The 16,000-nt window shown below is 38.0% G+C and overlaps 1 protein-coding gene across 6 annotated transcripts in view; it reads left to right on the top strand.

The window, feature by feature from the left end:
- Window positions 1–16,000, top strand: part of CAB39L (calcium binding protein 39 like) — a 98,993-nt gene that overhangs the window by 22,224 nt on the left and 60,769 nt on the right. Inside the window, exon 1 of one of the 6 annotated variants that reach the window (XM_007186858.3) lies at window positions 13,612–13,965. The exons of the other annotated variants lie outside the window; for them this stretch is intronic. The gene's annotated coding sequence lies outside the window, so the exon portion shown is untranslated. Of the gene's footprint in view, window positions 1–13,611; window positions 13,966–16,000 lie in introns of those variants that run through there. 6 annotated transcript variants of the gene reach the window in all.

The following is a 16,000-nucleotide window of genomic DNA, read 5'->3' as shown; positions in this document are numbered from 1 at the left end:
GAAGGGCAGGGAAATAAGAGAGTCATTACCATCTGACTATGGTTATAGCACTAAAGCTCATTTTTGTTGCTTATAATGCTATTGTATTGAAATATTGTATCTGAGGATTCCATGACTTCTTTCTTACCTCATTGTTTGTTATTCCTTGAATTGGGAAGCTGGAGGAATACCATAGCATGTATTTCACCTGGTTATTTTTTGTGGTGCAATTGTAAGTGGAATTGTAACTATCGAGCTTAGAATTTGATGTATGCAAGTTATAGCGTTTAGCTTTTCTTCTTACTACATTTATATGATACTTTTAAATTATTATTTATTTATTTATTTTGGCACCCCTTCATTTCTTTTTTTTAAAATTAACTTATTATTTATTTATTTATTTTTGTCTGCGTTGGGTCTTCATTGCTGTGCGGGCTTTCTCTAGTTGCAGCGAGCGGGGGCTACTCTTCGTTGTGGTGCGCGGGCTTCTCATTGCGGTGGCTTCTCTTCTTGTGGTTGCGGAGCACAGGCTCTAGGTGCTCGGGCTTCAGTAGTTGTGGCTCACAGGCTCTAGAGCGCAGGCTCAGTAGTTGTGGTGCACGGGCTTAGTTGCTCAGCAGCATTTGGGATCTTCCCGACCAGGGATTGAACCCATGTCCCCTGCATTGACAGGCAGATTCTTTTTTTTTTCCTTTTTATTTATTTTATTTATTTTGTTTTTGGCTGTGTTGAGTCAGTTGCTGTGCTCAGGCTTTCTCTAGTTGCGGCGAGTGGGGGCTACTCTTCATTGTGGTGTGCAGGCTTCTCACTGCAGTGGCTTCTCTTGTTGCAGAACACGGGCTCTAGGTGCACAGGCTTCAGGAGCTGTGGCTTCTCTTGTTGCAGAACATGGGCTCTAGGTGCGTGGGCTTCAGTAATTGTGGCTCTTGGGCTCTAGAGTGCAGGCTCAGTAGCTGTGGCACACGAGCTTAGTTGTTCCACGACATGTGGGATCTTCCCAACCAGGGATTGAACCCGTGTCCCCTGCATTGGCAGGTGGATTCTTAACCACTGTGCCACTAGGGAAGTCCCGACAGGCAGATTCTTAACCGCTGTGCCACCAGGGAAGTCCCTATATGATTTTTGATAACATCAATTTTCACTCTGCTCAAATGCACATTCTATTACTCCACTCTCATTCTCTTCAGATGATCTTGAGTCCTTCTTTTCTGAGAAAATGGAAGCAGTCATGTGCTTTCTAACTTCATTTCTCTTTACCTGGACAGTTTTTTTTACCCACACTTTCTCTTCCTTTTTCATTTTAGAAAGATATATATCATTCTTCTTGGGGGTTAAACTTTCCACTTATGTTCTTGATGCCATCTTCCATCGTGGGCTTAAGACTCTTGCCTCACTAATTATCCTCTTATATTGCATCTTTCTGATATCTGTTCCACCCAATCTACTGAGAGTTCAAAGTTAAATAAAAAAAGCAAGCAAGCAACAAAAATCCCTTTCATTAGTCCTTCAAGCTCTCCTTCTGTTCCTTATCAAACACTTGGAAACAGTAATATATGCTCATGCCTCCATTACCTCATCCCTAACCTCTTTTTTTTTAAAGTTTTTTTACTTGATTTTATTTATTTATTTATTTATTTTTGGCTGTGTTGGGTCTTCGGTTCGTGCGAGGGCTTTCTCCAGTTGCGGCAAGCGGGGGCCACTCTTCATCGCGGTGCGGGGACCGCTCTTCATCGCGGTGCGCGGGCCTTTCTCTATCGCGGCCCCTCCCGTCGCGGGGCACAGGCTCCAGACGCGCAGGCTCAGCAATTGTGGCTTACGGGCCCAGCTGCTCCGTGGCATGTGGGATCTTCCCAGACCAGGGCTCGAACCCGTGTCCCCTGCATTAGCAGGCAGATTCTCAACCACTGCGCCACCAGGGAAGCCCCCCCTAACCTCTTACAATCCTAATTTTGCCCCGGACTATTTGTTGTGTGTCAGGTACTACTAAGACTCCAACCTCTCATCCAGTGTTCAAGGCAAGTCAGTTGAGCCATGCTACCTGGATCAGAACGAATATTACCAATTTCCCAGAAGGACTGGCTTGGAGTCCTCTGCCTGCTTTATGCTTTGCTGTAGTACGGTATGCTCTCGTGATCCCAGCCTGGCTTTGGCCTCTCTATCAGCCTATGTCTTTAGGATTTTAGGGGAATATGAATTCTTAAAGGTCCCTTTCCTTGTCCTAAGTGGTTCTCTGAATATCCCTATTTCCCCTGATCCCTTTGGTTTGTAAGAATTGAAAGAGGGCCTTAGAAATTAGATTACAGGTTTAGGCAGGATGCTCATCACTGCTCTGCAGTATTCCGTATTGTTGCACACTTCATATTCTTGATGCTCTCTCTTTTGTTCATAGTGATAGTATACTTTTCTGGTTCTCCTGTCCTTCTCTAACTACTGTTTCTTTAGTCAGTTTTTTCTATCACAATTTATAGACGTTCCTTAAAGGTTTGTCCTTGGCTTTCTTTTTGGTCTCTCATATTGCACTGGCAGAATGAGTGACCCCCAATATATCTCTGGCTCTGTTTTCTCTCCAAGTTCTATTCTGTGTGTTCAACTGCCTTTGTAGGCATCTATATCCAGAAGTCTTGCTGGCACCTCAAACTTGTTACATATCAAGCAACTGGTTATTTTGCAAAAATTTGTTTTTCCTTCGTTGGTCCTTATTTATTTTGAAGGTATTACCCATCTACTCTTTCACACAGGCATGGAAACTCATCATATTGTCTCTTCTCTCAATTACCATCTACATTTATTCAGTTGCCAAACCTATTGTCTCTGATACTCATGTAGTCCTTTCATTCCCACTGCCTAGTTACTTTCATTGCCATCCTAGACTAGTGCAACTGCCTTTAATTTCATCTCCTCCTGTTTCTCTGCCTTCTCGATTCTTCTTATACACTGCCACATTCATATCCATGAAAAAGAGTTTGATTACATCATGGCTCCCTTTTGCCCACAAATTAACAGTTAAACTCATTAACCTAGTATTAAAGCTCTTCACAATCTGATCCCAACCTGTGTTTTTCAATTTTTTTAGTGTCATTCACATAGCATTTGCTTCTGATAAGCTAAATTATTGTTTGTTATTTATATTTTATACTTCCTAATGCTCTGTTCCTATCTCCATGTAACCAAATCATACCCATCATTCAAAACTGAGTTCAGTGCGCCTTTTCTATGAAACCTTCTGTGATTCCTCAAGGTATGTTTTTTTTGGCTCCTCTGAATTTTTTGGTATTTCATTAGTCTTTTCATTTGTAATTCATAACTTTTTGCCTTACACTATAGTTATTTTTGGTACATGTCTTATATCCCCTAATAAAATATGAATTTCTTATTTTACTCTGTACCCCCAAAGAGCAGATTTCCCTCAGATGGTTGGATGAATGAATCCTATACACTGAAGTGATAAGAAAGTTGTAACAGAGTCTTGCCATTGTCAAATGTTCAGGGCCATTGCATTTAGTTATATGGCTTGTCCACTGCCCAAAGGCTCCTGGCCAGGGAAGTGAGTGGGGCCTGAAATCCATCTCACATCCCCACTTCTGTCACATCAAACTATGTACCAGGCTGGTGCAGGGCTGCATCTGCCCGTGAAAAGGGTACTTGTTCTTTGTATGAAGGTGCTATCTGCTGGTTAATCTATGCGTCTGCTGAACTGCACCTGTCCCTTTTTCTGACTTTTACCAAAGTACCATATAAGCTAGTAGCAACCCTGAAAGTATGGATGGTATTAATTGAAGTTCATTATGAAAACTACTTTGTGTCATATAGAAAATACCCCCAAATTGTTTGTTAGAATGAAAGATGTGGATTAATCGAGTATAAAATAAAGCATTGTTACAGAGCATCTCCTTGATAGTTTGCTATTAATCTCAAATTCACAAATATTCTGGAATCCCTGCACCGCTTATGGAACCTTTGAGACTTCTTGTAATTTTCTTACTTAGATCAAATGGTTAAGGGTCCTGTTTCCCTTGCCCCCACCCCAACTCTGTCTTTTGCTTAGAGTAAATTAGACTAAACTCCAGGGTTTCTGTACTCCTATCCTATGCTTTTTAAAAATGCTGCATTCAGGGAATTCCCTGGTGGTCCAGTGGTCAGGACTCTGTGATTTCACTGCCGAGCGCCCGGTTTCAGTCCCAGCTTGGGGAACTAAGATCCCGCAGGCCTCGTGGTGTGGCCAAAAAAAAAAAAAGCTGCACCCAAAATTCTTTTAACAGAATTCTTTTGGTCTAGCTGGTATATAAGACAAATTTAAAAGTCCTTAAATACATAGTTAATGACTTGTTGGTGTGTGGGTTATGAGTATCTCTGGAGCACCTACTATAGCACTTTGCATCTACTAAGTGTTTCGTAAATGAGGTTGACTACAAACTGCTTGTGACTCCTCCAGTGGATCTGCCCCATTCAGGAGTAGTGACAGAGCAACTGCAAGTTGGATGATGTACTTTTAATATATGCTAGAGTTTTGTTTGTTTGTTTGTTTGTTTGTTTTTTATGAGTGGAGCAGTGTCTAACATTTAACAGTTAACTAAGTCAGGCATGTATGTATATTATTTCACTTGATGCTCACAACTAGTCCTGGAGTGTATACTGTTATCTCCAATTTAAAGATATGTTACTTACGTACAATCTGTTTTCATTCAAATCTGGGTCTGCCTAATTTCAAAGATGCTATGGACTGTGAAACTAGGCACTTGATATGAGAAGAGTGTTCAGAATAGTTTATCACATAAAGGCCTTCAGAGACTATATATCTATATTTATTTATTACTAAATAGTTATACGTAGAGATATATTTTATCTTGGCATTAGGGAAACAAGGCAGTCATTCCTTGCACTGGCATAGTAGATGTTACTGCTGAGGGCCAAATATTGCAGCTGCCATTGCAGTGCAGTACCAGTAGGGGGCCACAGTAGTGCTAGAAAGTGAAAAAAAGATTGATGGTCTCAGCTTTGAGAGATTGCTCTGACATTTTGGAAATACAGCCAATGGGCAGAGATGTCACCTAAATTTTGTAATTCAAGCTTCCTCCTTCCTAAAAAAAGCAGAAGGAGGAGATGGAAGCAGAGTTAGTATAAGAGAGAAAACAGACTAATGAAGAAGCTTTGTTATCTTGCTGAAGTTAACAACTTTTAAAGATTTCCAAATTTGGCCAAGGATTAGCCATTAATGGACAATTGGAAATGTGTTTTCATTCTATCAATTAACCCCTATTTCAGTGCAACTTGGACACCTCTAAAACATTTGTCCTCTGGCATTTCTTCTATATTCTGCTTTTATGAAAGCAAGTTGAATATCTTTAAGCAAGTTCCAGGGCCATGATGTTAATTCTGTCTGAAATGGGAGTTACGAGAAGAACTAGAGATGTCTATGGTACATGGATAGCATGACAAACTCCTAAGATAGTAAATAAATTCTTGCCTTTGGGGCTCCCTTTTTGGCATAAGACTATTGAAGAAAAGTCAAATGTTATTCCTGGGCTACCTGAAGTTGTAGCTGTGGTATTTTGTACCTATACTGTAATCTTTAGGAAAAGAGAAAAATAGAGAAAAAAAGCATAGATGAGAAGTGAGGAGAAAAAAAACAGTGAATGGAAGCAACTTAAGTGTCCATCGACAGATGAATGGCTAAAGAAGATGTGGCACATATATACAATGGAATATCACTCAGCCATAAAAAGAAACAAAATTGAGTTATTTGTAGTGAGGTGGATAGACCTAGAGTCTGTCATACAGAGTGAAGTAAGTCAGAAAGAGAAAAACAAATACAGTATGCTAACACATATATATGGAATCTAAAAAAAGAAAAAAGGTTCTCATGAACCTAGGTGCAGGACAGGAATAAAGACCAGACAGAGAATAGACTTGAGGACATGGGGAGGGGAAGGGTAAGCTGGGATGAAGTAAGAGTGTAACATTGACATATATACACTACCAGATGTAAAATAGCTAGCTAGTGGAAAGCAGCTGCATGGCACAGGGAGATCAGCTTGGTGCTTTGTGACCACCTAGATGGGTGGAATAGGGAGGGTGGGAGGGAGACCCAAGAGGGAGAGGATATGGGGATATACGTATGCATATAGCTGATTCACTTTGTTATACAGCAGAAACTAACACAACACTGTAAAGCAATTATACTCCAATAAAGATGTTTAAGAAAAAAACAAAACAGCGAGAGTAAGAGGTGAATACCACTTAAAAAAAAAATCTGTAGTTACCCAAATTAGCAAAATTATAACAATAGGTTCACAGTACTTGTTAGCATATTCAACATATACATATACATATATTTTACAGTGGTGAAAGTAATAGTCATTTCTGCTTTAACACTTGTTTTGAAAACACAAATTTGTTCCAATATGATTGATATATTAGGAAACATTTGAGCATAATGCAGATTTCTCATTTGCTTTTGTACAGTTTTACGAATGCAGAAGAACACCCAGCTGAACCAAGCCATGGAGAAGTGCACAAAACATAAGCCATGGAGAAATGCACAAAACATAGACATGCACACACCTCAAGCATGTACCAGCTATCTCTGTGTACCACATGTTATATGAGTCACATTCATCCACGTTTGGTGTTACAACTCTCCAGCTGATTTCAGATAATCCTATTTCCACTATTTTGAAATAATTCACAAGCTATAAGTCTCCTAACATCCACCGCCACAAGCAAAATGTCAGGTCTTTTTCAAGGAAAAGTACCATATTTATTGTGGTATTTATGTATTTTTTTAAACCACTTAACATGTGTAAAAGTGTGCTACTATTTTTATTAGGTTCCTACTTTAAGAGAAAAAATATGTCTCTGATGAAATTTTTGAGTATTGAGCTCCAACCCTGTTTTCCCCACAATTCCTGTGGTTCTTATTGCATGATATTGCATAGCATGGAGATTTTTAGGAACACTTACCTCATTTTGTAGCAAAACTGACTGTATATGTTCATTTTAGAACATTTGGAAAACAAGAATATATGAATGTAATCACTGGTGTTCCAACTAATGTTAACATTTGGTATTGTTTCCATGTCCAAATAGAAGGAAATATTTATGTAAAAAATAGAACAAAAATTGGGGGCTCGTATTCTTTACTAAGTTAAGCATCTTGGATTTTTAAAACTTGATATTATGCAATAAATATATCCCCATTTCTTTAAATGTTCTTAAACAACTTGACCATGATATTCTGTATTAATGAATGAACCCTGCTCAATATTCAGTAGGCATGCTGAATGGCCTGCAACTATGCTGGTTGTTTGGACATCTGCTTTGGTTGGCCAATACCCATGCCACATGGAACCCAATGATTATAATCAATCACATACTTTGGACTTTAGTTTTGGGGGTTTTTGCTATAAGTAGTATAATAAATATCCCTGTATATTCTTGCTTGCATACTTATTATTCTTAGAATAAATTTGTAGACATTGAATTACTAAATAAAAAGGAATATGAATATTTTAAGCCTTTTGCAACTTATTGTTAATATCCCTACAGGAAAAAGTTATGTTAATTTACACTCTGTGTTAAAGTACTAGAGTTCTTGTTTTATTTTACCCTCACCAACCTTAGAAGTATAATTAAAGCAAACACAAAAACAAACTTTATTATCTATGTAGGTAACTACAGTGTTATTGATCAGGAGAGAAGAATGTGGGGGAAATAGAGGCTGACCCCTTTCTATAGGGAGTTAAATATCGAAGTGGACCATGGGAAGTGGAGTGATGGATAGAACTGATAAATAGGAATTTATTTAAGTAATAAATGAGTGTACTAGGCTAAGAGGTCTTTAAGAAAATGCACGCAAGGTAAGGGTGAAAGGAGGCTATAAAATTTCTGCCTTCTTGCAATAAAAAATGCTGAATGACCCAATGATATGAGTAAAGTAGAAAAAAAAGGCAGGGGACAGGGGGAGAATGCCTTATTTAAGACCTTCCAGACATCACTTCCAATTGCCAGATTTTAAGCCACCCTCCTCATGATAATGATATTGTAAATAAGCAAAGTCACAGGTTAATGAAATGAATCATAATCATTCAAGTGGAGCAATATGTGATTTCGCAGAGCTCCACCTGGGTAGAATTTGAGTCAAAGGAATTTGAGTAAGAGATAATGAGCTCATATGGAAAAGGATAACTAAAAAGGCATATACAGAACCTGAGAGCTTAAGAACTTCCTAAGCATTATGCCTGCGTATTTGTCTCTCCAGTGTGATCACAGCCATGAGCTAAATTAGTTTGAGCAAAAGTAGGGAGGCACAAAGTGTGAGAAAGATATGATCAGAATCTAGGAGAAGCCCGAAAACCCAAGCATCTTTTTCTACTTCTACCTTGTGGGGCAGTCAACCCCGGAATACAGAGCAATCTAATGGGATGCGGCCTGGGTGTAAGGGGAGGTTCCCCCATTTTTTTGGAAGAAGAGACCAAGAAGGAAGCATTTTAACCTGGGGACTTGAGTAATGGGCAGACCAAGGAAGCTGGTTAGAGACAAAAATCACAACAGATTCAACAGTTTCTGGCTTTGATGAGTAGAAGACAAAAGGCAAAGTGATTAAAAGCCAAATGATAATCCAAGACAGTTGTATTGTCAAAGAAATTCAAGCCTGAGAGATAAAGTTCTTTCATCCCTTGGCAACTCCCAGACCCCTAAATCTGGCCCCCAAACAGGTAGACTGGCTTCAGCAGGAGAGCTGTCAGTCATGAACCATCCACAATGACCCTCTCAAATGTGACATTGGAGGACAATTGATAGGGAGGATTCTCCCAGGGGTTAGAGAGATTAGAACCGGGGGCAACCAGTTTGGTAGCTAAGGAGCTCATTCCCAGGCAGGGAACCTTGCTCTTCCTGTCCAGCAAAGTATCATACATATTATAGGTGAATGTTTCTTCACTTACCCTTTTTCATGTGGAAGTATTTATTCCTGGTACCCTGTGTTCCTTTTGCCTTGTTTGTTAGATGTCCTAGGTGGGTGGGGAAGTAAATTTATAATTGAGCCATAGAATGCTAGACCATAAGGAGCTACTTCAAATTTGATTAAAAAGCATAAAACCAACAGAGATCTTGGAGCTGGATGCAGTAAGTAAACACTTTTGAGCAAGGGTAAGTGCACTGTTCCTCACATTTGGAAAACTTCTCCCTGGAGAAATGGCCCAGATCTGGGAGAAAGTAAATACTAGGTGAGCCTGCACCATTGTGTTGAACAAGAAAGCAATGAAATTTCAAAGATTATTGAAATTGTATCAGAAGGATGTAGGAGCTATCTTGAAAAGACTCCCACTGGCCTAATTTGTGGAAGTTTGAGCAATTGTTTTAGATACCTCTTATATACCATTGCAGATCCTCTAGGACTCAGTTGTCTCATTTCACCTCTATGCAAACCCTCATGCAGGCATAACCTAATAGCTTCATCTCCTGTCATTCTGCAAGCCCTTTGTTACCTGCCGCAGGCTTCCATGTGGCCACTGCTCTGGGGTCCACTCAGTGCCCAGACCCACACATGTGCAACCGGGAAGAATAGAGTAGTTAAACTCAAGTGTAGGGGAGTTAGTGCCCTTTGGGGAAAGACTTTGATCAATCCAAGATGAGAACCAGTAGATAAATTCTTCCTCTTCCTTTCCCACCTTCCCACCCCTGAACCCTAGGGGTGATCCTGAAATGCAGTTCATATAGCTTCTAAGAGGTTCAGTCTGATAGATTTAACAGGTGGCCAGTTTGATGATGCATTGTCATATTGGCTGACATATTCCTTCTTTGCTTTATTCCCCTATTAATATTAATATTTTAATATTTAGAAATTTGATTTGGGTCTTTTTAATATATTCCAGGGCTCTCCTTAACATACTTATGCTTTTTTATACTTTCTTAAACATATGGAGTATATTTGTAATAGCTGTTTTAATGTCTTTTTGTACTAATGCTGTTACTTGTGTCATTTCTGAGTTATTTTCTATTGATCAAGTTTTTCTCCTTATTATGCATGTGTTTTCCTGCTTTTTGCATACCTGGTCATTTTTGACTGGATGGTAAACATGTGGATTCTATGTTGTTGTGTGCTGGATTTCTAAAAATTTTTAATTCTACTCTAGGATACACTTAAGTTATTTGGAAACAATTTGATCCTTTCAAGCTCACTTGTAAGCTCTGTTAGGGGGGGACCAGAACAACCTTTAAGACTAATTTGGTCCTGCTACTGAGGCAATATTTTTCTGAGTACTCAACCCAATCTCCCATTTATTATGAGATTTCTTTACTCTGACTGTTGGGAACATGACCTATTTATTCTCAGCCTGTGTGTGTAGTGGGAATTCTTCAGCCTGCTTCTTTCCAGTGGTTCTTTCCTTGGCCTTGGAGAGTTTTCTCATGGACGTGCACTGATCAGTTCTCAGTGAAGATTTGAGGGGAACTTTTTGCAGATCTCTGGGGCTCTCTTTGCAGCTCTCCCTCTCTGGTATTTTGCCCTGTGAATTTTAGCCACATTGGCCTTCTTGAATTATCAACTCTGTCTTTTGAACTCAGGGAGACTGCCATGCTCTGTTTGGGTTCCCCTTCCTGCTCTGCAGACTGGGGCAATTGTGAAGCTTACCTTTGTTTGTTTCCTTTCTCTTAGGGATTACTGGGCTGAGCTGCCTGGTGTCCAGTGTCTGAAAACCATTGTTTTATTAATTCTGTCCAGTTTTTTAATTATGTAAGATAGAAGAGTAAATCTAGTCCCTGTTACTCCATCATAGTCTGAAACAGAAGTCCCTATAATTGTACTTTTAATTCTCTGTCCAAATAATTTTTGAAAGAATGTTCTTTTTAAATTTTCAGGTATTAATAGGGTATTTTTAAAGAACAGTTTGTTTATCTTCTGAAAAATTTAAAAATAACTTCTAGTTTTATTGTGTTGTATTCACAGAATGAAGTTTGCACTATTTCTCCTTTGAAAATTTACTGATGTCTTTGTGGCCTAATATAAGGTCACTTTTTGTGATTTCTTTGTATGCATCTTAAAAAATGGTATTTAGTAGGAATCAAATATAAACATACATTCATATGCAGACAGTCTGCTTAATTATGTATTAAATGCCTTGTCTTTATTTTGTGCCTTAGACTCCATCACAGATTGATATAAAGTCTAACTTTAAAGTGACTTTTAAAAAATCAGCCTTATAGTTATTCTAAGTGCTACCCTTACAAATTCTGAACTTCTTCAGTTATACCACAACTCTTTGAGTATAATCTTAAAAAGATAGTAGGCTCTTAATACCCTTTAGGGTTTGGGGATAATTTCCATTTATTGTTTCTTTAAAAATAGGAAATAAGATTCCAGATTTACAGAACTACTAATTTGAAGTAACAAACAGCAGACTAATCTCTAGTCTTCTTTTATTTATTTATTTATTTATTTATTTATTTATTTATTTATGGCTGTGTTGGGTCTTCGTTGCTGCACACGGGCTTTCTCTACTTGCGGTGAGCAGGGGCTGCTCTTTGTTGTGGTACGCAGGCTTCTTACTGTGGTGGCTTCTCTTGTTGCGGAGCATGGGCTCTAGGTGCATGGGCTTCAGTAGCTGCAGCACGCAGGCTCAGTAGTTGTGACTCACGGACTCTAGAGCACAGGCTCAGTAGTTGTGGCACACGGGCTTAGTTGCTCCGCGGCATGTGGGATCTTCCCGGATCAAGGATTGAACCCGTGTCCCCTGCATTGGCAGGCGGATTCTCAACCACTGCACCACCAGGGAAGCCCTAGTCTTCTTGATGCCTAATTTTTAGGTGTTAAAATTTCCTTGTAACATATATAAATTTTTAAACTGTACTTTAAATGAGCCAGATAAAGAAATATATATTTTAAAATAAGTATATATAAGTTAAGAAATATATATTTAATATATATGATATATAGATTAAGAAATAAAGCCAAGATTTATTCGCTTATTTTTCGTAAGGATAAACAACCAAGTACAAATAATTACCTTTCAATTTATTTAAGCTCATATTCTTAGAGATATTTTAGTTCTGCAGAGAGTAAGATTAAAGTAATAATAGGTCTAACAACTATTTCTGTCAGCTCTGTAATTGGGAGATCTGTTAGAAGAGCACAAGACTTTTGATTGGAAACATAGTGGGAGACAGAGAACCTAAAAGTCTTTGGCGCTAAAGAACTGGAACAGAGGATTTCCCTGGTGGCTCAGTGGTTAAGAATCCACCTGCTGATGCAGGGGACACGGGTTCAATCTTTGGTCCGGGAAGATCCCACGTGCCGCGGAGCAACTAAGCCCGTGCACCACAACTACTGAGCCTGCGCTCTAGAGCCCACTGAGCCACAACTGCTGAGCCCGCGTGCCACAACTACTGAAGCCGCGCGCCTAGAGCCGGTGCTCCGCAGCAGGAGAAGCTACGGCAATGAGAAGCCCGCGCACCACAGCGAAGAGTAGCCCCCGCTCGCCGCAACTAGAGAAAGCCCACGCACAGCAACAAAGACCCAACACCAAAAATAAGTTAATTAATTAATTAATTAGTTAAAAAAAGAAAACCCCAAAGCAGGCTCTGACTAGCATCCTCACAGAGCTAGCATGTATTCCAAGCTTACCTTTTAACTCCGAAGAATCTAATAAAGGCCATCTAAGCCTGTCACTAGCCATCCCACTCAGCCTTCTACCTAATTCCTCATCCTCAAACCTTGCAGAAAGATCCATAATTTTAAGAAATTTTACTCTATAATTATACATGTATATTAATGAAAAAATGTTTTTTGAAAACTTTAGCTTTTAAAATTCTCATTGAAGAGGTATTACATATCCTGACAAATAGTGTTTGTGTGTGATGGGGTGGGGAGGGAGGGGGAGACATTCTACACCAAATAGTTACATTTGGTTTGCACATAAATGGTGTAAGCTGCTCCATTTAATAGTTTTGGTATTAATATTTCTCTATGTTCTTTATAATTTCCTTTTTATAACTAAATTGATTCTAAGTTTCAAAATATACCGTATTTTTTAAAAACTTAAGTTTTCACAAAATTACACTGAAATTAAATTATGAATACTCATTCTAACATCTCCCTTGCTTTTTAGAATAATCTTCTGATCCATAGTCAGAGGCATTATCCATTGTGCCAATGCCAACCACCCCCCCCCCCACCGCCCCCGCCTCCCTTGCTTTTTAAAATCTCAAGATTAAATTAATAATACTTGTGTATTTACTTGCTACACTTTCTTATTATGATTGGGAATAGCATCTTCCCTGGGGAACTAACATATTAGCAAATGAATCTGTTATTATCACTATCAACATGCCTTTGTTATTTAAATTTTTAAACAAGATGGTCAGGCCAGTTTAATTTGTTGACAAAACCATGCATGAACAAGTATAGGACTTAAAAGGAAAAAATGTGATGAGAAAAAAATTTTTGTTTATCCCTAGACTCTTTTTTTTTTTCCTTTGGCCAAGAATTAAATTTGCCTCAACTTAATTGCTTTACACACATTCTTGTGACATTGCATGATTGGGAAGGAGGAAGAAAAAGAGGGAGCTGTGACTGTGTGGTATGTATCTAAAAGAGTGCATTAGAGGAGGAGAGGAGAACGCATAAGCAAGCTGGTTTGACCAGAAACAGAACTGCCTGTGACAGATTAAGAGACAAGCAAGGCTTGGAATCTGAGAGCAAGCAAGGAGAGTGGAAATTTACAGCTGCCCTGTGTGAGTGTTCAGTGATCATTTTCTGCTAACTTTTTCCGGTGGTAACTTACTCTTCAAAGAGGCAGACAGAAAGTCAAGACAGTGTTGTGGAAACTCTTCTCTGCCACACTTTGGTAATAGAAGGCACCCTCTATTAAATGGAAGATAAAGGCTACTTCATCTAAAGTGCTTTGAGCCCCAGAGAGAGCTGTCTTCAGCACCTCACCACGTGTCTACTTTTCGTTGCTTAGGCGAGCCTGGGCTTTTCTGTAACATTTGGTGAGTATCAACCAGGTTACCTATAACGGTTCACAGAGATGGAGTTAAGATGATAACCTTTAGTTTAGTTGAGGTTTTACAGTTATTGCTTATATTTTCATTTTAAACTGTGCTGTTACCTTGTTTCTTTGTGCATGATAAACTGCTGTTACTAGGAGAGGTTTTAAAAAACAACTACAAAACAATACTTCTCTGTTGCCTGAGGCACTTGAATCGTTACCAACTATTCCGTGTCCATGGAATATCTTATTTTGGAAATGGGTTTTTATTTACAAAGAGTTTCCAAAAATAAAATAGTGGCAGGATACCATTTTTCATGTTTCTCTTTCAACTGAATAAAAATTCAAAAGTTACCTCGTTCCGTCTATTTTCAGTAAATTTAAAATAATCATTGTGATGTTTGATATTATCAATATTATAAATTACAGCATTCCCTCATAATTCAATTAGAAATGTTAATGATGCCATTAAATAAAGGGATATGTAATTTGAATGTTGAATGCTTCTGTTAGATCCAATAAGTGACACATGATTTTTTTCAAAGTTCTGGAGTGAAAATAAAAATTATACAATTTACATATAAAATTTACCATTTGATACAAAATGAATGCACATTTCAAATTAAGGAATAAGGCAGTTATTTTGTTCTTATAGCTGGCACCAAACTCTTATATAATATTGTTGTTCTGCTGAAGAACTATTTTAACCAGATGCATATATGTATGTAAGCAATAGAGAAGAGAAAAAAGAAAAAACTCTTAAAATATATAGTCACATTCCAATAAAAACTTCATTTGTACAATCTTAATATGGGAGATTGTATGCTAATTTTATATGTTTTTTTAAAGGCATCGATGGAAGGCATGTAATCATTCTTCTGTGTAAGAAGGAAGTAGATATTGTTAGCTGCAAAAGTGAGTCATTGCTTAAAGATGCATCATTCTAAGCAATGTTTCTAGTTTGCCAGCCTCAAAAAAGATGTCCTTAGTTATTGATTCAAGTGAGTCCTTTAAGGCAGAACAACTTAGCAGAAATGAAAACTTAAGCAGGGTGTCAATGAACCTATTAAAAGGGTTTGTACTCTAGATATAATGTAAAATGACTGTACTTTCTCTAATATTTCCTGTATGTGTGCAGAAGCCTGTAGAACAGGTTTTGTTTTGTGGAGTTTTTTTAACTTATTGACCAGTGTATAAAAAGAAACTCAGCTTGTCTGTGAAAACCTTTTCAGGACTAGTATCTTATACTTGAAGTCAAAAGTAAATACAATAGAGATTATATCACAAACCAAATTTTACTTCTTTACAGAATTTCCCACACTCAGTCCTTAGACTGATGGAAGATTTGCACATAGCTTCACAATCTTCCGAATAATTTTTTATTTTAAACTAGTAATTCATTGATATTATCTTAGTAGTGGCACCATTTCTTAAGCCTATAGGATTGTAAATATAGAAATAAAAAATAAGCCATCCCCAATTTCCAAGTGTTTTGTACCTTAGAAGTTTATTTGTGAGTGGGTTGTTGGGAATTTGGGAACCATCTTCTCTGGGAAACAATTTAACAAATAATGATTGCTTGGTGTTTATTATAGCCTAAGTTTATATTTCACTTACACAATAGAAAAACCATCGCCACCCTGAAAAATATTAGAAAATCAATTACAGTGATGAAACTAAATATAAAAACAATTACAGGTTGAATAAGACATTATTTTTCCTAAATATTAATACTTGAAGAAAAGCAGTATGTTTATAAACAGCATTTCTAGGTACTTTTATGAGCTTCCAAGATTAATTGCACTGTTTATGAGATCTAATCTGATATTAAAATCAGTGATTTTTCTTTTCCTTGCTACAGAAATATTTCTAGCCATTGCTTTTATGCTTATCAGCCATTTCTGAGATCTAGCCCAGTGTCTGGCATATAAGTAGGTACCTAATAAATAGTTACCAGATAGGGACTGAACTCTTTCTTTGGTTTACAAAAATGGAACTGAGTAGTTTTTCCAAGGTACCCCAAAAAGGAAAGGGGT

Source organism: Balaenoptera acutorostrata, chromosome 18 (assembly GCF_949987535.1).
Source record: "Balaenoptera acutorostrata chromosome 18, mBalAcu1.1, whole genome shotgun sequence".
Lineage (NCBI taxonomy): Eukaryota > Metazoa > Chordata > Mammalia > Artiodactyla > Balaenopteridae > Balaenoptera > Balaenoptera acutorostrata.
The sequence above is the reverse complement of the archived record's forward strand: the minus strand, read 5'-3'. Positions and strand labels throughout refer to the sequence as shown.